Here is a 21,596-nt window from a genome sequence, read left to right on the forward strand (position 1 = left end):
AAGGTGGACAATTCATTAAATTTTCAGGTTGGTGGGGGTCTAGTGAGTTATTGTCAGTGCAGAGATAGAACAATATGGTGATGTAATGATGGCGTTTTAGTCAGTGATTTTGCTGCTGTAACTTAATGACCTGACCAGAACAACTGTAGAGGAAGAAAAGTTTTATTGAGGGCTCACAGTTTCAGAGTTCTTAGTCCATAGAAGGCTGGCTCCATTCCTCAGGGCTTGAGGAGAGGCAGAACTTCATGGTGGGAGAGGGTGGTGGAGGGAAGCAGCTTACATCATGGTGATCCAGAGGCAGAGAGAGAGACTCCACTCGCCAGATACAAATATATACCCAAAGCCAAGCCCCAATTCCCACCTCCTCCAGCCATACCCTACAATTTCAGTTATCACTCAGTTAACCCCCATCAGAGGATTAAATCACTGATTGGGTTAAGACTCTTACAACCTAATCATTTCTCCTTGGAACTTTCTTGCATTGTCTCACATGTGAGCTTTTGGGGGACACCTCACATCCAAACCATAACAGATGGATAAAGAGAAGATATGTGATCATTTGTAATGAGATATTTTAAGAAGTATATCACAAAGTGGCATCTGATACCCATGCAAATGGGTGAAGCTGAAAGCAGGGTATTGATTAAATTGCAATGAAATTGTTTTTCTTATTACAACAGATCCTTCAATCTCCCCACCAGAGGCTCCACTTCAAACTTTCTCATTGCCAACTGTAAGCACTTTTTTTCCCCCAAAGGACCACATTAACTAGTCACTTTTGTGTTCAAAGGCAAACAATGGCTGATTGCCTATAAGAAGTCTCCTCAGTCACATTTCTCATTCCAGGGTCTCCATAGTTTGACCTCTGCTTTTCCAATCATACTTCTCTTCTGATGCTGTATTTCCTGGCAGAGGGCCGCTCATTGTCTCCCGTCCAAAATTTTCATTCCTGCTTCAGGATTATTTACTTACTCTCTTTCAAGCCTGAGAAGCCCCTCTCCAGCCTTCCTTAAAGAGCTGGCACATGTGTCTACCCCTCCAGGGAGCCTCCCTGATCACTCTAGTCCAGGCCAGTGCATGTCTTATACCTGAACTCACAGTGCATCCCACCCAGAACCACAGCTTAATGTTCTTTCATTCTTGCTTATATTGCCTTGACCTTCCCACCTAGATCTTATAGTGCTTTAGACTTGTAACCCTAACTACACCAACATGATGCCCAAAAGGGAGTTCAGATAGGCCAAAGGGTTATTCTGTGAGGTGGGCAACAGCAAAAACGCAGTAAGGTGGTTAAATGGAGACTACACCGAGAAGTGACTGTAATAGGCAATTGTTAATAAGCCAGGCATTTGGGTGAACAAAATGAGAAGCTCCTTTTTGAGGCTACAATATAAAGCAGAAATAGAATGTCCTGGTGTTCCTACAGGTCCATCCCAGTTTCCAGGGTATTGGGGAGAAAGAGTACCTGCAATGAGTGCTTGGGTAACTGAATTGGGCTGAATCTGGATCCAAATGACCACTACCTGGATTAACAGTTGACCATATGTTGTTCCTGTTTTCATTTGCTCTAGGTCAACTAATGTCTACGAAATTCTTTTTAGCACCCACCCTGACTCTTAATTGTGTCCTGGTTTATATATTAAACTAAACGGTCATCTGCTATAGGTAAGTTGGGATAATGTGGTTAGCTACAAGAAATCTCTTTCAGATGGGAATGGAAAACCAAGCAACTGGTTCCCAGGATGCTGTGCTGAAGGGGAAAATGGATCAAGTGTTGTTGGTTCTGCAGAAGCTCACAAAAAACAAACAACAAACAAAAAAAAAAAGCAAACAGACAAACAAATAAAGTCAAGGTTTAATATAGCCATTTGTCCCACATACGAACACACACACAATTAGTCTAGAATCCTCCACTCTCCCTAGGTCTAAGAATTGCTTCCAGGCCTCTTCCTCCAGATTCTGACAAAAGGTTCTCAAAGATTTTGAGCTTTTGCAATTTCTCCCACTAAAAATGAATTTTCAAAAAATACACTTTTACTTGCTGCCATCTGCAAAAACATATGTGAGCCCAGTGAGGGGAAATCACAGTGTGTTGGGCCTCCTTACCTCCTTATCCTTCTTCGTGGAGGGGAAAGGATGTTTCCCCTTCTCTCCAGTCAATTTGCTGATAGTCAGAACTGGATGCAAAATGAAATTTTGAAAGAGCAGCAATAATGAGGAAGATAGTCCGAAAGCAATAGTAGCTCAAGGAAAAATAAAATCTTTATATGAAATAACAGGAATCTAAGGAAGTAGCCTCTTGGATGCTATTTCTATTTTCAGCATTTCAGGGTAACACAGATTGAGTTAATGATGTTTTCCTATAGCTCCAAGGCAACTCAGAAATGGCAGGATCCAGACTAGCAGAGATGCACTTCCTGCAGATTTGGGAGAGATGAGCAGCCAGTTCTGGGGTTTGTGCTGAGTCCCTAGGGTGCAGAAACAGAGGAAAGTAGTGCCATATCAGGAATTTTCTATTCCTCCCCAGGCATGTGGCAATTTGCACAGATCCTCTTCTTGTCGGTTTCACCACTTTGAATCAAATGCTCCATTTCAGCAGTTAAGAGGCTTTTATATTGAAGTAACCCCAGAGGTTCAATGATGGAAAATGAGCCATATTAGGGTAGGGAATCATTGAAGAATCCTGAATTCCATTTCACCCCTAGTGTTTATGTTTTACATGGGAGATATAAAAATGTGTAGGTTCCGAAAAGGAAATTTCTGAAACCCAACTGAGACAGTTTGAGATATTTTCTGCTGTTAAAGAACTAAGGAATCATCCATTTTTTGGATGATGAGTCATTGTTATTTGGACATTTCATGTCAACATTTTTATGTCAATGAAGATTAGTAGAGACGGTTTGAACTCCAGCTCTGTTTTCTTTTTTAGAAACAGTTTCTGAACATTTGTCTTTCATGAAATTATTTAATTTTCTCAACATTGTTTAATTATTAAGAAAACCTGAATCGGCACGGGCATGCATGTATGCTTACCCAGGCCCGTGCGTGTATGTTTATGCACATCCATGACTATGCTATCATTACCCTTTGCAACTGTAAGTTTCCTAGTTAACTGTCTGCATGGAAGTTATATTTCTTGGATTGTAAGCTCCTGGAAGACTTCTATGCCTATTAATTCTGAATTTTATTGTGTGGAACTTAAAACGTAACAGTTATGGAAATGGTGCACCATCCCTGAAAAGTAAAATAGAATTTTTTTTTTGTTACTCACATCATATTATACAGAAAGTACTCTGACTTACAATGATTGGACTTCCAATTCTTTCGGCTTTATGATGGTGAAAAGTTATATATATATATTCAGTAGAAACTGTAACTCGAATTTTGAATTTTAATCTTTTCCAGGCTAACAACAAGCAGTATGATATTTCCTCAAGATGCTTGGCAGTGGCAGTGAGCTGCAGATCCCTGTCAGCCACGTGGTCATGAGGGTAAACAACAAACTCCACAGTGCACTGTGTTGCTAAGCTACAATGTTCAGGAGGTTAGGTGCACTAAGTGCATTTTCATCTTACAGTATTTTCAGCTTATGATGGGTTTATCTAGATGCAACTACAACTACAACTATCATGTGTGATTCATATTGTCATGTTGCATTACTATATTTAAATATCATATAACATATAGTCTTTGGTTTATTTAATAAACGCAAGCATTCAAATAGATTCTACAAAAAAACATTTAACCCAGTATGACTTACAAAAGCAGACTGTAGTCTTCCCATCCAGTCCTTCACCTCCTGACAGCATCTCTTCCATGTCAAATGCCATGCCTATTCTGTTTTTACTTACTTTTTATTATAGTAAAAAACACATAAAATGGACCATCTTAACTATTTTTAAGTTAAGTAGTGCAGTCGTGTTAAGTATATTTATATTGTCATCCAACAAATCTCCAGAACTTTTCATCTTGAAAAACTGAAATTTTACATCTATTAAATAATAACTTCCCATTTCCCTCTACTTTCTGGACCATGGCAGCCACCATTCAATGTTCTGTTTCTATTAATTTTACTACTTTAGATACTTTATATAAGTGGAATCATACAATGTTGTCTTTAGTGACTGGCTTATTTCATTTAGCATAATGTCCTCAAGGTTTACCCATATTCTAGCAATGTGACAAGATCTTTTTTCCTTTTTTCAAAACTGAATATCATTCCATTGCATATATAAACCATATTAGTTTATCCATTGTTTGGTCAATGGACATTTGGGTTGCTTCCAAATTTTAGCTATTGTAAATAATTATGTTACAACCATGGGCATGTAGAGATATCTTTGAGAACTTTCAATTCTCTCAAATATGTACCCAGAAATGTGTATATTTTTGTCTAATTTTTTGAGGACCTGCCATGTTGTTTTCTATAATAGTTGAACCATTTCACAACCTCACAATTTACAATGCACAATTTCTCCATATCCCTAGTAACACTTTTTTTTTCTGTTTTTCTGATAGTAGACAACCTAATGAATATAGGTAATTTTTTGTTGTTGCCATTTTGTTTTTCCAATGCTTGGGATCTAACCCAGGTATTTGTATGTGGTAGACAAGTGCTCTACCACTGAGCTACACCTCTAGCCTGAGTAGTTGACTTTTTGAGTAGTAGGTTCCACAACTTCTATTAGAATCTGTTTCAGTGTCCTGTAGTCTTCATTATTGAGTCTCTTTGTGTTCATTCATTCATGCATCCTTTGTTTAGCTACTTTGTGCTAGATAAAGACTTTTTTTTTTAAAAAAAAAAAAAGGGACTTACTTAAACTAAAAAGTTTTTTCTCAGCAAGAGAAACAATAAGAGAGGTAAATAGGAAGCCTACATCCTGGGAACAAATCTTTACTCCTCACACTTCAGATAGAACCCTAATATCCAGAGTATACAAAGAACTCAAAAAATTAAACAATAAGAAAACAAATAACCCAATCAACAAATGGGCCAAGGACCTGAACAGATACTTCTCAGAGGAGGATATACAATCAATCAACAAGTACATGAAAAACTGCTCACCATCTCTAGCAGTCAGAGAAATGCAAATCAAAACCACCCTAAGATTTCATCTCACTCCAGTAAGATTGGTAGACATTATGAAGTCAAACAATAAAAAGTGCTGGCGAGGATGTGGGGAAAAGGGTACACTTGTACATTGCTGGTGGGACTGCAAATTGGTGCGGCCAATTTGGAAAGCAGTATGGAGATTTCTTGGTAAGCTGGGAATGGAACCACCATTTGACCCAGCTATTCCCCTTCTCGGTCGGTCTATTCCCTAAAGACCTAAAAAGAGCATACTACAGGGACACTGCTACATCGATGTTCATAGCAGCACAATTCACAATAGCAAGACTGTGGAACCAACCTAGATGCCCTTCAATAGATGAATGGATTAAAAAAGGTGGCATTTATACACAATGGAGTATTACTCTGCATTAAAAAATGACAAAATCATGGAATTTGCAGGGAAATGGATGGCATTAGAACAGATTATGCTAAGTGAAGCTAGCCAATCCCTAAAAAACAAATGCCAAATGTCTTCTTTGATATAAGCAGAGTAACTAAGAACAGAGTAGGAAGGAAGAGCATGAGAAGATTAACATTAAACAGGGACGAGAGGTGGGAGGGAAAGGGAGAGAAAAGGGAAATTGCATGGAAATGGAAGGAGACCCTCATGGTTATACAAAATTACATACAAGAGGAAGTGAGGGGAAAGGGAAAAAACAAGGGGAGAAATGAATTATAGTAGATGGGGTAGAGAGAGAAGAGGGGAGGGGAGGGGAGGGGAGGGGAGGGGAGGGGAGGGGGGATAGTAGAGGATAGGAAAGGCAGCAGAAATACAACAGACACTAGTATGGCAATATGTAAATCAGCGGATGTGTAACCGATGTGATTCTGCAATCTGTATACAGGGTAAAAATGGGAGTTCATAACCCACTTGAATCAAAGTGTGAAATATGATATATCAAGAACTATGTAATGTTTTGAACAACCAACAATAAAAAGTTTTTAAAAAAGAAATTTTTCATGTTGTCAGAAAGCTGACAGTTTCATCAGGGACAGATCCATAAATGCAAAATCATGTAATTACATGTGATAAAATATTATCTTTACACCACATAAGCAATACAATAAGTATAAACAACCACTTAGGTAAAATGCAACACAATGGTACTAGGAGGAAGTGCTTAACTGTCTGGGAAAGAACCCCAAGGAGGTGATGGTTGAACTGATTCTTGCAGTATAAGTTTCCTAGGACCGAGAAGGAGAAAAGAGAGGCCCAAGGAACTTGCATGTGCAGTGGTACAAAAGGACAGAGAGCATTCCAATTTAGGAAGCCACCAGTTGTTTCCTATGGACATAAGACTCGCCACGATTTTTGTCCTCAATCTTCTCTTCCCAGTCTACACGGTGTGCCTGACTGGTGTGCTCCTATCCATGCCTTATTTATCAATTGTGACTTACAAATGTATGTGGTGTAGGAGATGTGAAGGCACAAAGCAGTTCGACAAAGGTTATGGCAGAGCTTGTGCTAATGCAATCAAGAGGCAGATATGAAGGGCCTTGTGTGGCATGCTCTGGAAGAGGATGTTACTTCCACTATCAGAGAAGTGACATGGATAGAACATGTAATATGGGAGGACAAGCCTGAAGACAGGAGGGGAACACAGAAATCACAATCGTCTTAATAACAGTTGAATAAGTAGGGATGTTAATGTAGGACTGGATTCAAAAGATATCTACAGTTTGCATGTATGGTCTCTGATAAGTCACTTGATGTGGCTCATAATGAAGGCGAGGAATCCAGGTTGACTCTCTGACTTTGATTTGGGAAACTGAGTCAATGGTGATGACATTCACCTAGGTGAGAAAATAGGAAGGATAAACAGGCCATTGAGATGCAGACACCAGGAGGATTACAAGGAGACAAGTTGTAAAGCACCTAGAAGATACACAAAGAGAGATGTTCATGGGGACAGTTGGACAAGTGAGTCTGGAGCCCAAATGAGGTCTGAACCACAGTAACATAAAATTGAAGGCACCACTGATAAATAAGTAAAGCCATGGGAGGAAATGACATCAGACCACACTGAGTGGGAGCAGAATATAGGCAAAACCTTGGGGAAGCCCAGCATTTGCTAGGTGAGCAACACAGGAAGAGATTAGGAGACAGCCAAAAGGAAAGACAGCCAACCCTAGGTTGGCCAGGGGTGTGAGATAATGATTGAAAACTGTCTGGTGAACTTGGCAACCAGGGTATTGTCATCTTGTCAAGAGCATTTTTAGTGCATGGCTGACTATGGGATCCAGGCTGCAGTAATACATAGTTGTAGAATACTCTCTCAAGGTTTTTGTAAAAGAAGAATAGAGAAGGTACTGGGGTTGTGGCTCAGTGGTAGAGCACTTTCCTAATATGTGTGAAGCACGGGGTTGGATTCTCATATAAATAAATGAATAAAATAAAGGTCCATCAACAACTAAAAATACATGTAAAAATAATTTTTAAAAAGAAGCAGAGGGTAGGAACAGTAGCTTGAAAACTAAAGAAAATTTTTATCTTTACTTTCTTTTGTTTTTCTAAAACAAGTACTTATTTTTAGGTTGAGAGAAAAAAACAATTGAGAAGGAAAAACTGGAGATGAAAGAAAATGGGGAAAATAAAACAAGATCATGAAATGAAAAACAGATGGTTTCATACATGCAATTGGAAACATTGGCATTGGGCAAGAAAGGGTCTCTTCTTTCTCAGAGGCATAGGTAAAAAACAGATATTCTAAGGTATGCACATCCCTCCTTGTAAGTCTCTTAATTCTCAGCAAAGCTGAAACATGGATCAACATCTTTCTTCACTATTAAAACAACAAGAGGAATATAAATGCTATGGCCTATATTTCTACTTCTTTCCTATTATGTGAATTCCAGTCAAAGGTTTTGCAAAAATCACCTTTAGTTTGAACAACACAAAAACAATAGAACTTTCCTAAGCATTGCTCCTTAATATTCCCTACCTAAATAGGAGTCTTGAGTTCATTGATTGCAGAGATGCTAAGTAACCATGTCATTATCTAACCTTACCTTACCAAACTGGCCTGACACAGGAAATAACTTTTAAGTGCAAATGTAACTGCATACTCTACTTTGCTCCCTCCTCTCCTTCTATAAATTTGATGGTTTTCACAAAAGGGAAAATTTGCCATAAAACACAAAAAAAGATATTTGTTTTCTTAACACTGAAATTTGTTATTTAGCTCATAATGCAAAAAATAGTACCCATATCTATTCTAGAATAGGAACTCTGAAAATTTTTGAGTTATTAGAATGATTTCATCACGAAACTCTCTTCCATCCACTAAAAGGTTGCATTATGTTTTATTGTTAGAGAAAAATAGATTTGTTATAGAGAATTATAGTCAAGATTAAGTATAAACAATTTTTATGTGCTTCAAGGGATTATATTTTGAGCATACAGCATGAGAAGGTGATAAATACAATATTTATTATTTACACTGACATTTACTATTAAATTTTTGACAACAGTGTACTTTGTATAACAGATTTATAATATTCAATGCTTATAGACTTTTTTTGAGACTAGTATTTCTAAGATGGATTGTAATGATAAGGGGAATGGAAAGGTTGATAATATTGATTAGATACCCTTTGTAGTCTAGGATCTGGCATATAATTAGTCTCAAACTTGTGCCATAGACCTACCTCTAGCTATTTGATAAAACATTTATTAATTGGGAGAAACCTACTAGAGTTGCTCTCAGGTATACGTACAGGATAGTTTCCTCTTTTTTTTTTTTCCCTCCTGTGTTTTCTAGCAAGGCATCCTTCAGCTCTGGAAGACTAGGTGATCTCCACAACATAAATCCTCATATGATTCATCATCCCTTATAATTCACCAGATGCTAACATTATACCTGCTTTTTTACTTGGAACACATTTTCTCCTACTTGGAGGACTATTTTTTACCTTCCTTTTAATTATGGAATTCTTACTTTACCTTCAAAAACCAACTAGCACTCCATTTTCTCCATCAGACCTTCTCCAAAAGTCCCAGACTCCTCAATTGCTGGCTTGCTGATCTGGCCCTCATTGAGATGAGTGACAAAATCAGGTCTATTTTATCAATCGACAACACATTCTGGTACCATGGTGTGTCAATGGATAAGATATCAAGTCTTTTTAGTGGGGTATGGTAGCATATACCTGTAATCTCAGTTACTCAGGAGGTTGAGCAAGGGGATTACAAGTTTGAGGCCAGCCTCAGCAATTTAGTGAAGCCCTAAGTAACTTAGTGAGACTATATTTCAAGATACAAAATATAAAGCTTGGGGATGTAGTTCAGTAGTTAGGCGCCCCTGGGTTAAATCCCCAGTACTAAAAAAAAAAAAAAAAAAAAAAAAGTGTCAAATCTTTCTGTCATGACTTGAGTTTCTGGAAAATATCAATATGAATTAAAGAATTTGAAAGCTGTTAGCTAAGTAGGTAACAATGTATACAGTGTACCCATTAAAGCAAAGAGGATATTGCTCCTAGATCCTGCATGAAAAGCCAATGAGTGTAATACTGATCAGTGGAAATTTCACTGAACGAAATCTCAAGCTGACATTTTCCTTCTCTGACATGTCAGAGTAGAACTCAGTAGCAAGAGCACAAAACTGTGCCTATCACTCCTTGAGAACTATGAATTAAATGAATGTGAGGGAGAACCTAAAATAATAACTTGGTTAGACATTACAGTTCTGTTCACTGTGGGGAGAAAAGTGAACCAGAGATGACAGTGTAACCAGAGAAGACCTCATTCCTGCATCAGCACAACCTCTGCTCCATGACAGGATTCTATCCAGGGGACATAAAGACCAGGTGGTTCTGGAATGGACAGGAGGAGAGAGCTGGCATTATGTCCACTGGTCTTATTAGGAATGGAGACTGGACCTTTCAGACCATAGTGATGCTGGAAGCGACTCCTTCATCTGGAGATGTTTACAGCTGTCTTGTTGAGCACCCCAGTCTGTTGAGCCCTGTTTCTGTGGAGTGGAGAGCTCAGTATGAATATTCTTGGAAAAAGATACCAAATGGAGTTGGAGCCTTCCTGCTTGGGCTAATTGTCCTTATGGTGGGGATTGTCATCCACCTCAGGGCTAGGAAAGGATCTGTGGAGACTCAGTCTGGTGATGAGGTCTCAAGAGCTATTCTACAGCAGCCATACTCAGATCCTAATCAAAGCTTCTCTCCTGAAGCCTGAAGTAGTGCCGTGGCTTAGGTAAAGGACATTGGAGAGGCCACTGTTCTGGGAATGACTTTGTTCCATGATCCTTGGAGTCCTGAATGGATTTTGGAGTTTTGTGCTGTGAGATCGTGCATCCTCTGCCCTCTGTCCTTCCTCTGATTGTGTGCTTCATTAGTTCCCATTTCAAATACATGGTCCAGAAATTTCCAGAAGGCCTAACTCCTTCCAGTCCCTAATTGTACTTTTCTGTAGCCCAGCCCTAACCCCACCAATTCCTAAATCTGTCTTTCAACTGCAGTCTCCATGGTCTTCAGAAAATAGATGCTCAGTCACTGTTTCCACTTACTATTTAAAAAAAAACAATTAATAAAACAGAAATACAGATAAACACACACACACACACACACACACACACACACAAAAGATATTATATTACAGTTCTGGTCTGTTAGTGATTGGACTTTATCTTTACCATGAGAAATATTTTATTGCAAAATATATTCTTTACACATCCTCAAGGCAATGACCTCTTTACATCCTGTGCCTCTAATCTAACATGATTTAAGTAATAAGTAATATTCTATTTCAGGTTGTTGACAATGATTGCTGCCAAATATTCCCTTTAGGTAAGGGTTCCTACATTCTAAAGTCACCTTCTCTTAAGATCGACAGCAATTTTGAAACATTAAATAGCATCCATCTAGAGTCAGTAACAAGATTTTCAAGTTTTTATGCATGTATGTGTGCACATACACTTCTTGTACATTTTGAACACATCCTTTTTAAATCAAATGAAGACAGTGTATGTCTAAGGTACAGTTTGTGAAAGTCAAATTTTCATCCATGATAACATAGGCAGGCTTTAAAGTGCATGTCGCTAGAATTTCGTCTTATTGAATATTCAAAAATAGGCATGCAAAAATAAGACAACAAATTTATTTTAGTATAGTAAAACCAATTTCAATATAGCTTCAAGAAAGATGGAAAATAAACTTCAAACTGGGGGACTTGGCCATAAAAATGTACTGAGGTAGTTTATTCTTCTCATTTCCTGTAACTTCTGATCAAAAGTCAATGTTCTTGTGACCTACAGAGCTGTTTGTTTGACCTCCATTATAGACTGAGCTGTTAATAAAATTTAATGTACTCACAAGGATTCAATGGCTAATAAAAAGGGATAGATTTGAGGACTTTGCCACTCTCTTTATGCACAAAATTTACCTTAAACTGAAAGCTGTTTTGTGTTCCTTTACTCCCCTCTGCTGGTAAATTCTAATATAGTTTTTAACTTATTTTTTTTAAGTCAAATTGATAGAAGTATCCATTGCTTTTTTAAAATTATAAAACAACACTGAACACTGTGAAAAATTATTCAATCTTTTCCAAAAATACACTTCTTTTGATTTGAAATTTCATTTTTTTTAATATGTCACTGTCCTATAATTTGTTTCTAATGTCCAGATGTGTTTACTCCCACCACCCCCTCTAATATTGGATGAATGGTCAAGAGAATACAGCCAGGTGAAATAGGAAGTGTGTCTAGCAATAGAAACTGAACTAATTTACAAATTGAAATAGTACCTGACCATACTTTGTTTATATTGTCATGTAAAACTACAAAGCATTCTCAAAACTCATTTATTTCTTGCAACAGTACCATAAGATAGGTATACACATTCTAAAATCTAGAACTTACTGTCTCTGAAAAAGCTTTCAGAAAAGATTACCCGGGTCAGGCTCAAGTAAAATTCTGAAATAGATTCATGCATTTGTTGCCCCCAGCTGTTCCTTTTTGCCATTTCCCCCATGACCCCTCTCTTTTTCCCTCAGGAAACCCTTAGTCTGATTCTATCAAGTCCTCTCATTAGAAAATGAAGTGCCTAGAACACTTATTCACAGGAAATGTCTCATCTGACTGGAAAATTTGCATTTGAAAAGCAAGTCTGAACTAAAGCCAAAGCAACCAGCCCCTAACAGGAAATCACAGAGATCAGAGAGGATTTTTTTTTTTTTTAAGATAGCAAGGTTTTAATTGTCACTCAAATCAAAAAGTGATGGCTTTGGAGTCAAGGTTGCTCTCAAAGTCTCCAGTGTGTTCCACAGAAAAGGTAAGGCAAGCAACAACATGAGTCTTAGGCAGAGCATGGATTTGGGGGGCAGGCAGATCCAATTGGAATCTCATGCTGCCATTTAATGGCTTCAGATATACATTTTTCTTAACCTCTTTAAACTCAGCTTTCTTATTTGTAAAATGGGGATAATATACATTTCATAGGTATGTTGCAAGGATTAAGGCCTGGCATATTACATCCAATAAATCTAGTTCCTTCACTCTCTTATCCTTGATGGAGCTTCTTAGATAGCAGTGTAATGTAGGTTTTGCAAATGACAAGGCAGTAACACCACTAATAATTTTGCTAAGAGGTTAATAAATGAATAAAGGTGAATAAATGCTTTCCTAAGTAACTTTTCCTAGGGACTCTTTCCTAGATATATTTCCAATTAGATAAGATCTCATATTGCTTTATACAAGTATTGCTGTAGGTATATACTTTATTCTGAATGTGAGATATCCAATATGTTTCTTTTTGCCCACTTTCTTCCTGTGCTATGAAGCTACTATCTTTACTTAACAGCCACTTCTGCTAATATGCAGTGCAGAGGAACAGAATCCATGCAGAGTTGTCTCTGCTCATGGAAAGTGGAACAGGTCACACATTGACATCATAGGGCAATGGACCAGGTGTCTAATATCCTCAAGTCACTTTCACTGCCTTAGTCACCAGGCCAGTTTCAAATGTATGAAGATGTCTCATCTGCTGGCTCCATTGCCATTCATTTCTTATCTTCCCCTGAGTCTTTCAGGAAGGCTGCAAAGCAAGAACACACAGAGTCCCATAGAAAAATAATTCTGTGAACACAAAGAGCAGTTCAATGAATTGAGATTGCTGGAAGGGGGTAAGTGAATTCACTCCTGCTTTAATTTTGGTCATAAAAAATGCTCTTAGGTAGTTCATTCTTCTCATCCCCTATAAATTCTGATCAAAAGTCAAGGCATTAGGACTTTAATGCCTCATATATTTTGTGGATTATAGTGACGTACTTTACTGTGATGACCTTTTCAATATTCTGTAATTTGCTTGACTGATCTTGGAGATCTCCTCTGTTTACAGCATTATTGACTTCCACAAGAGGCACACAGAATTAAAAAACACACTAAACTCAGTAGGGGAAACTTGCAAATGGGGCATCCCACACTTTCCATATGAATCTATTAGGGAAAGAGGGTTGTTGTCCTTTTACCTGGTACTAAGCATCTGGAGGTAAAGTTCAACACAGAAGGCCTTTGTCTTTCTAAGAAGCAGGGAGAAAGAACACATGTGAAAGATCCAGGGTAATAATTTCTAAGTATTGTGTTGCATAGATGGTAAAAGAGTTCTACCTTTCAGCTTCTCACCCAGCTGTCAAATTTTCCTGAAGGCTAAGACTTCTAACTCTGTACTGGCTAGAAGTATCTATAATAAAAGTAGTTAATAGTTTATTGGGGTCTTTTATGCTCCAGGCAAAGTAGTAAGAATATTACATATGTCATGCTATTCTCATAACAATTCTTTGAGGTGGATACTGTAATAATTTCCATTTTATATATGAGGAATTTGGGGCTCAGACATGTTAGATACTTACCCATAATTAAGTGGTAGAACTGGAATTCAAACCCAGGTTGTTTGAACTCATTCTCCAGTATGGTCATAAAAATACACCACTTACATTTCCTGCTGCAAGAAACATGAATCAAATTAGCGAGGGCCTAAGCTAAGACCTTGAAACAAAATAAAAAAATAAAAAGGGCTGGGGGTATAGCTCCCAGCTACTAGGCCTCTGGATCACCACTGTTTTCAGTCTGAACTGCTCCCAGCCAAGAACTAAAGGTTATTGATACTGGCCTATCCATTCCTATAAGGTGCTAGGACTCTTCTAACATGTGATGTTGGTGAGGAACTTCCCATGACTATCCTGATCTTCTTAGAACTGTTCTGTAGTTTGAGGTGCCTCCTTATGCAAGTCTTCCTCTTTCCTCCTCTTTTTGTATCTGAACCACATTCTGATCTAAAGGCTGTCCTGCCTGCTGCTACCATCTTTGGTTTATCCTTCTCAGCAATTCTAATACCCGTCTTTCACATGTAATCCTGTCTTGGTATCTGCTTCTCGGTGGCCCCCAAAACATTTTACCCCTGGAAAATGGCATAAAATTCTCTATCCTTGTCTGCTAATACAAGGGCCAAAAAAGAAATGCCAGTGACTTCTGAGTTGTCGAATTGTCTACCTTTGGAAGGCATTTGATGGTTTCAAATTATTATTTCTCTCATACCTATTCTACCTTCTCTTTATTTTGAAAGGGTAAAGTTTCTAAGCTGCAAAGCCTGAGTTAAAATGTAAAGGAGACTAGGTATTGTAAAGTTTCTGAACTGCACACAGAACCAGAAATTCCTGAGGCAGTTAAGACAATGCCTGATACTGACCATTTAGTTGTTAAATAACCTAGACCCTGTGCAGTTTGGCACGTAGGCATTCAGGGCCCAAACCAATCAGTTTGAATGTACCCCCCTTCTTAGAAGTGACCTTTCACCCCCGCCCGACCTGTTCCTGCCAATGAATGGACTAATCATGTTTGAGAGCTGTTGTTCGATTTCCCCATTTTCCCGTGGTGTATGGTGATTTGTTAAAGGAGACTGTGATGTATGCAAAGCCCCCGCCCTCCCCAAAAAGTGTACTTAAGCACTGCTCAACCCCTTCTTGGGGCTCTGGGCTGCTCTTCCTTCTTGAGTGAGCACAGAGCCCCAGCATGCTGGATTCTCAATAAACCCCCTTCTGCAGTTGCATGAGTTGGTCTCTTGGTGGTCTCTTCCTCTGACGTTCGCCGGACCCTTACAATTTTAATGAAAAAACATGTGATCTACAAATAAGTACAGATTTCTTATATCAGAGGGACTTAAAAAAACCTGTTTGACTAAAGCTTGTCAACACTGTGAGAATGCATTGATAAGAAAGCCCAATAAATATCAGAGGTACCATTTTGAAGGGTGTTCTCCATGGGTTTATGTGAACACAGTGCAGGGTACACCAAAGCTCATTCCCCAAACATCAGCCACCAGAGGTATAATTCATCAGTCTACAGCCTCATTCCCTCTCATATTGCAAAGTCTCAGCACACAATGGTGTACTGAAGGCCATAGAGCTCCCACAGCAAATAAACTGGTTTTAATTCCCACATTTATTTGATGAGGAGTCTGCTTTTTAACATGCTGCAGGAATAGGGATCTAAGTCAGTGTATAGATACATTGATCTATGGCTTCTCCTGCTTTCTCTAATACCAACTGTAGAATCTTTTGATTTGCATTCTCAAGATGTTTTGGTCAGATTTTGCAATTTTTGGGTTTTTATTTTTCAATTTGTTCTAATTAGTTATACATGACAGTGGAATGCATCTTGGCATATTGTACACAAATGTACCCTATTCTATTTTTAAGAGTGGTGGCAACTGACAGTTTTTCTTGTTAATATGTATTCCTTCTAACTCAAAAAGAATTCACTGAGAACTCTTCAAAGTCCAGGCTTCATGCTGTGTGGGAAGTGAACATGAATCTGGCCCCTGCTTTCTCTAGGGACTTGGACCTAGGAGGAAAGGACTCAGGTGCTGGAGATCAACCAAAGACCCCATGCTTGCTAAGCAAACACTGTACCACTGAGCCATATCCCCAGCTCTAGAAATTTTCTTAAAAATATACATCAATCTCTTACCTGCAAGTCTCTGTAGGTGATCACTGTCTGCATATTTGACTTTTTTTTTTTATCAGTTATTTGAGAGCTGGCACGAGTCCTAGCTTACTCTTTTGGATCTCAGAACCCCCTACAAGCCAATCTAAAGAGAAAGAAAACTCAAGGCTTGAAAGACAAATGGTCTAGTCAGCTCCTCGAGGTCCTCCTCTGGATGCTCTCCATTTTTTAACTTGCACGTAATAAAGCACAACAAAACACTTGATTTCCCACTTGAAAAGCCAGGGTATAAAACATTTTTTAGTTTAGGCCATTGTCTTTGAACTGACAAATCACCTAGAAATCTTATGCAGATTCTGATTCAGCAGGTCTGAGGTGGGGCTGAAGTCACTTCTTTTCTATTTCCAGGAGATGCCAATGCTGCTCATCCATGGACCACATTTTAGTAGCAAGGCTCTAGGTTAGTGTGCTGTTTAGGGAAAACCATTGACCCTGTATTTTAAGTTAGACTACCTGAAAAACAGAGGTGAGGTGGAGTTGTGACCTCAAGAGGTTTATTAGCAAGAGCTCTTGGAAGAACAAAAGTAAAGGCATGAAAAAACCAGGATTGGTCAGGTTGAGAAGTTGACGGTGAGAGTTGCCAAGTAAGCTTCAGCAGATTCTATAGGGAGCTCAGGAGTTGGGATGTCTTTCAGTTGTCTTTGAGTTGAGGCAAGGGGATCAGGCTTATGTACCCCCACATTAGCCAGTCAAGAAATGCTGACTGTCCCCTCAGAGGCATCATGAAATGGGGCAGCTCCTTTCCACAGAACAGTTCTGCAGGGGAAACATAGCTGTGAGTCATCAGTAGCCAACACTCCTATGAGTGGGGAAAGTGAGCTCCTCAGCCCTACAGGAAGACCTAGGTAAAAACACCAATATCTTCAACTCTGGTGACAGCCCTAGTAACCTGAGAAAAATCTATATTATTTCCAAATCCAAACTTAGAATATGACAGAAATTCATCTGTTTGAGTCAGCTTTTTCACTTTTGTGACTAGAAGGTCTGACAAGAACAATTGTAGAGGAGGAAAAGTTTATTTTGGGGCTCCCAGTTTCAGAGATCTCCATTCATAGACAGCAGGCTCCATTCCTCAGGTCTCAAGGTGAGGCAGAACATAAAGGTGGAAGGGTGTGACAGAGGGAAGCAGCTCACATGATATCAGGAAGCAGAGAGATTCCACTTGCCAGATTCAAAATATATACCCAAAAGACATACCCCCAATGACCTACCTCCTCCAACCACACCCTACCCACCCTTCAGTTACCACCCAGTTAATCCTGTCAGGGGATTAATTCACCAATTTAATGGATTTAAGACTCATTTCTTCTCTAAACCTTGCATTGTCTCACATCCAAACAATAGCACTCTCCACATATGTCCATTTTATTAATAAATGGAATCACATGTCTGTGGGAAGTGCCAAGTTCTGGAGACAGTGATTCCAGGAACAATCATTTTTATTCACAGAAGAAAACTCTGGACCTAATTTGAAAGCTACACAAATCATCTTACTTCAAGCAGGAATGCAGGAAAAAGGTTCAGGAAGGTCCTTTGCAGGCTAATTCATTGGTTGACTCATAGAAAAGAAAATGATGTGTGCCATCTAATGGTAGCAACTAAAGCACACTCTAATACTTAAAGATGTTTTGTCTTTTCCTATTCAAGGAACTCCAATAAGAGTTTCAGTAATAACGTTTAGCTACTTTTAAAGTAACATGTCCAGGAATTGAGAGCCATATGGAAAAAGATAAAATTTGATCCGTTCTTTTTTTTTAAGATATTTATTTTTTAGTTTTAGGTGGACACAATATCTTTATTTTATTTTTATGTGGTGCTGAGAATCGAACCCAGTACCTCACGCATGCTAGGCGAACGCACTACCACTTGAGCCACATCCCCAGCCCAAAATTTGATCCATTCTTTACTTTCTAAAATGGATAAATTCCAAAAAGATCAGAGAACAAAAAACAAACAAAAACCAAACAACACCAACAACAAAAACACAAAATCTAACAGTACCAGGAAAACCTAGAATAGAAAAACTAGTACAAGCATTCACAGGAGTGAATTGCTTTAAAACTGACTAGAATCTAGAAGCATTAAGGAAAGAAACTAGTTAACTACATATTTGACAAAGAGAAAAAAGCAAAGCAAAATGCCCTCCCACCTGACAATGTATAACCTATATCACAGAGTTAATACAAATTTTCTAATTTTTTAAAAAATGGTCATCTCAATAGAAAAGAAAAAGAAATGCAAATAGCCCTTAAATAGATTAAAAGATTAGTTCATTTATTTGTTTGTTTTGCATTTTAGGAGTTACTTTCTCATTTTACTTTGTATTTTAAACATGTTAAGCATTTACAGGCTGGGTGTAGTGGCACACTCCTGTAATCCCAGCAGTTCCATAGGCTGAAGTTGAGGATTGCAAGCTTAAAGCCAGCCTCAGCAATTTATCTAGTCCCTAAGCAACTTAGGGAGACACTGTCTCAAAATTTAAAAAAAGGTGGTGGTGGTGGGGGTACTGGTGATGTGGCTCAGTAGTTAAGCATTCCTAGATTCAATTCCTGGTATAAGAACAAAACAAACAAAAAAACCCCAAGTTACAGGCTTTTAATGTCAAGCTACAAAACAAGAACTATTCAAAGAGGTCTAGCTTCTTATTCTTATCCTCTCCTTCACTTATTCTACTCTTCTTACTTGCTACCACTTTTATTAGATTTTATTTACTTTTTCACTGCTTATTTTTGAAATTATAAACAAGTATCCCCATGTATATTTCTAATTTCCTTTACCCCAAAGTTAGAATATTATACATTGTTTCAACAGTGCATTACTTTTTCTAACTGACTTCTTAGTGGTATATCTTCCATATTCCTTAACTGCTTCATAATACATCATTGTATGTATGTACCATTTGCATAAATGCTTTACATCATCATAATAAGATAAATGCTAAACTATACTGAAACACCATCGCTCATCTGTCAAATTAGCAAAAATTTTTGAGTCTGACCATCCACTCTATTGGAAAAGACATGAGGAAACAGTAACTCTTATACATTGCTGATGTGAATACAAAATTGCACAAGCATTATAAAGGGGAATTTGGCAATAGTAAATAAAATGACATGTTCTATTACCCTTTGACTTAGCAATCCCACTTGTGGTAAACTGTTAAACACACACTGGCAAAGGCATATTCTACATGCACAGAGAATCTTTTATTATTATAGCAGAAGACTAGAAATAACCCACATCTCCTACCAATACATTCATATATAAGGCAAGAGAACCTAAGTCCAGTTTGTTTAAAACATAGTATCTTGACTATATATCCCAGTGGGATACAGATAAAGAAAAAAAGCCACACACGAAACTTAAAACATTATTTATCAGTCCTATTTTAGCAATGTCATTACTCTTATTCATGTTTTAGTTTTTCTTTGCTCTACTGTTGTTCTGTTTTCTCTCTCTCTATTTATATATATATATATATGTATAATTAGAGCTAGATGAAGCAAATAAGCAACTATGTTAATATCAGTGTGAACCAATATTTTCATCATAAGAGAAAAGAACACAAAAAATACCAAACAAAATCAAAATGGTTAACTTTAAAAAAGTACACATAACTACAAGATAGATGAACCTTGAAAACATTATAATTAAATGAAAGAAGTCAGTCACAAAAGATTACACACTACATGATTCAATCTATGTAAAAAGTCCATTGAGTGGAAAGTTTACAGAAAGAAGTCAATAAGTGTTTGACCATATCTGGGAGGAGAGGGGGTGGGGGTGGGGGTGGGTGTTGAAAAGCAGAGTGACTGTGCAGAGTGACTGTCAAAAGTACAGGTGTTCTCCTTGGGTAGTGACAGTGCTTTAAACTTAGATCTTACTAATGATTACACAACTCTGTGAATATACTAAATACCATTGAATTGCATACTTAAATTGAAAAAAAATTTTACACGAATTACATCTGAATAAAGGTGTTTAAAGGAAAAAAGCATTCAGACATAGATAAGAAAAAGGCACCTAACATTCAAGAACAGGAAATCTGAGCCATCTAAAACCCAGAACTCTATGAAGTTTGGAGAAGGGATGAGGCTAAACATATCACAAGTTATTTTTTTAAAGTTACATATGAAGCAAGAAAAGACCAGAAATAGGTTCAATTTCAACTCTCTTGCACATTTCTTGTCAAAACGATATTTCTGCAGGAATTTGCCTCCTAAAGCTGGTTCTACTTACCTATCTCACCTTCACTTTTCACCAAGTTAATTTCTGTTGATTCTTCTGGTCAGTTAATCATTAATATGTTGCTCTCCCACACCAGGTATTTTATATGCGCTATCATAGAATCATGTTTCTTTCCTTAGTATATTGATAAAGACCCCAAATTTCCCTTTTCTCTTCAAGGGCTGAACCTGAATCTACTTTTTTTAAAAAATATATTTTTTAGTTATACATGGACACAATATCAGTGCCTCACATGTGCGAGACAAGTACTCTGCCACAGCTCAGAACCTGCATTTACTTTTGCTCATCATCCTATAACATAATGTACGCTCAATGAACAACTGTAAAAATAACACAAAATGCTTAATTTCTCTTTTGTTCTTTTCTCTTCACTCAACAGACTTTTCTTTAGATGGGGAAGAGTAGAATAGCTAAGGACTTGGACTCCAAAAGGAGCAAAATTATTCCAAGAAAAATTTCTCTACTTAAATTAATTCGCTGGGCAAATATCCATTTATTTAGCCCCTGACACTATTAACTAAGGGGGATACAATGAGTGCATGAGTTCTGTCGCTGCTCTTTTAGGTGTGCACTGTGAGACGGGGCAGTAGTAAATGTGTACCAAGTTGCCTGTATTTAAATTGAGTCCAAGTTTCCCGCCCTAAGAGAATTACATCCAGTAAACAGAACATCCCGACGGGATTGCTGGTGTTTGAGAATGGAAAGGCAGGTTGGAGACGGGAGCCGCATTTCAACAATGTCGGAGTTGGGAGTGGTCGCGGGCAAGGTTGGAGGTCCTCCGGGTCTTCTAAATCCAACCCCCCCAGAATGAAGCTTCTGCAGCAGCATCTGCCCGCAGACCTAAACATTACCGGCAAAAAGAAACCTATTTCCATAGCCTGACTTCTCACCAATAATGGTAGATCAGGGTTACTGAAACCAGACTTTGTATATCCTGACTCAAATTGTCTCACCTCGGGCTCCGTAGAATCGGTTTTCGCCGCCAGAGGGCTTTCAGCTTCAGCCAAGGTCTAAGGCAAGATAATGAGGTGTCTAGTGCATATCCCCGAATATATTATCTCGGAAGCAGGCCTGGTATACTCAACACACTTTAAATGGAAGTTTTCTCCAAAAACATATGACAATAAAGGAGCAAGTAAAATTCTCGTTTTTTGTTTTTTTTTTAATTTTAGTTTTGCCTGCCACACCCATCGCGATCTCTCCTCTCCCAGCCTCCCTAGACAGGC

General features: G+C 38.2%; 1 long non-coding RNA gene across 1 annotated transcript; it reads right to left on the bottom strand.

The window, feature by feature from the left end:
• Window positions 1-8,471: 8,471 nt before the first annotated feature.
• Window positions 8,472-21,584, bottom strand: LOC110599375 (uncharacterized). The gene is made up of 4 exons (XR_002485302.3): window positions 21,324-21,584; window positions 13,971-14,062; window positions 9,195-13,156; window positions 8,472-9,138 (listed from the first exon to the last, which is right to left on the bottom strand). It is a non-coding gene; the product is annotated as an uncharacterized LOC110599375 (long non-coding RNA).
• Between the last annotated feature and the right edge of the window lie 12 nt (window positions 21,585-21,596).

The sequence above is a fragment of the Ictidomys tridecemlineatus genome, chromosome 5 (genome assembly GCF_052094955.1).
Source record: "Ictidomys tridecemlineatus isolate mIctTri1 chromosome 5, mIctTri1.hap1, whole genome shotgun sequence".
Classification (NCBI taxonomy): Eukaryota; Metazoa; Chordata; class Mammalia; order Rodentia; family Sciuridae; genus Ictidomys; species Ictidomys tridecemlineatus.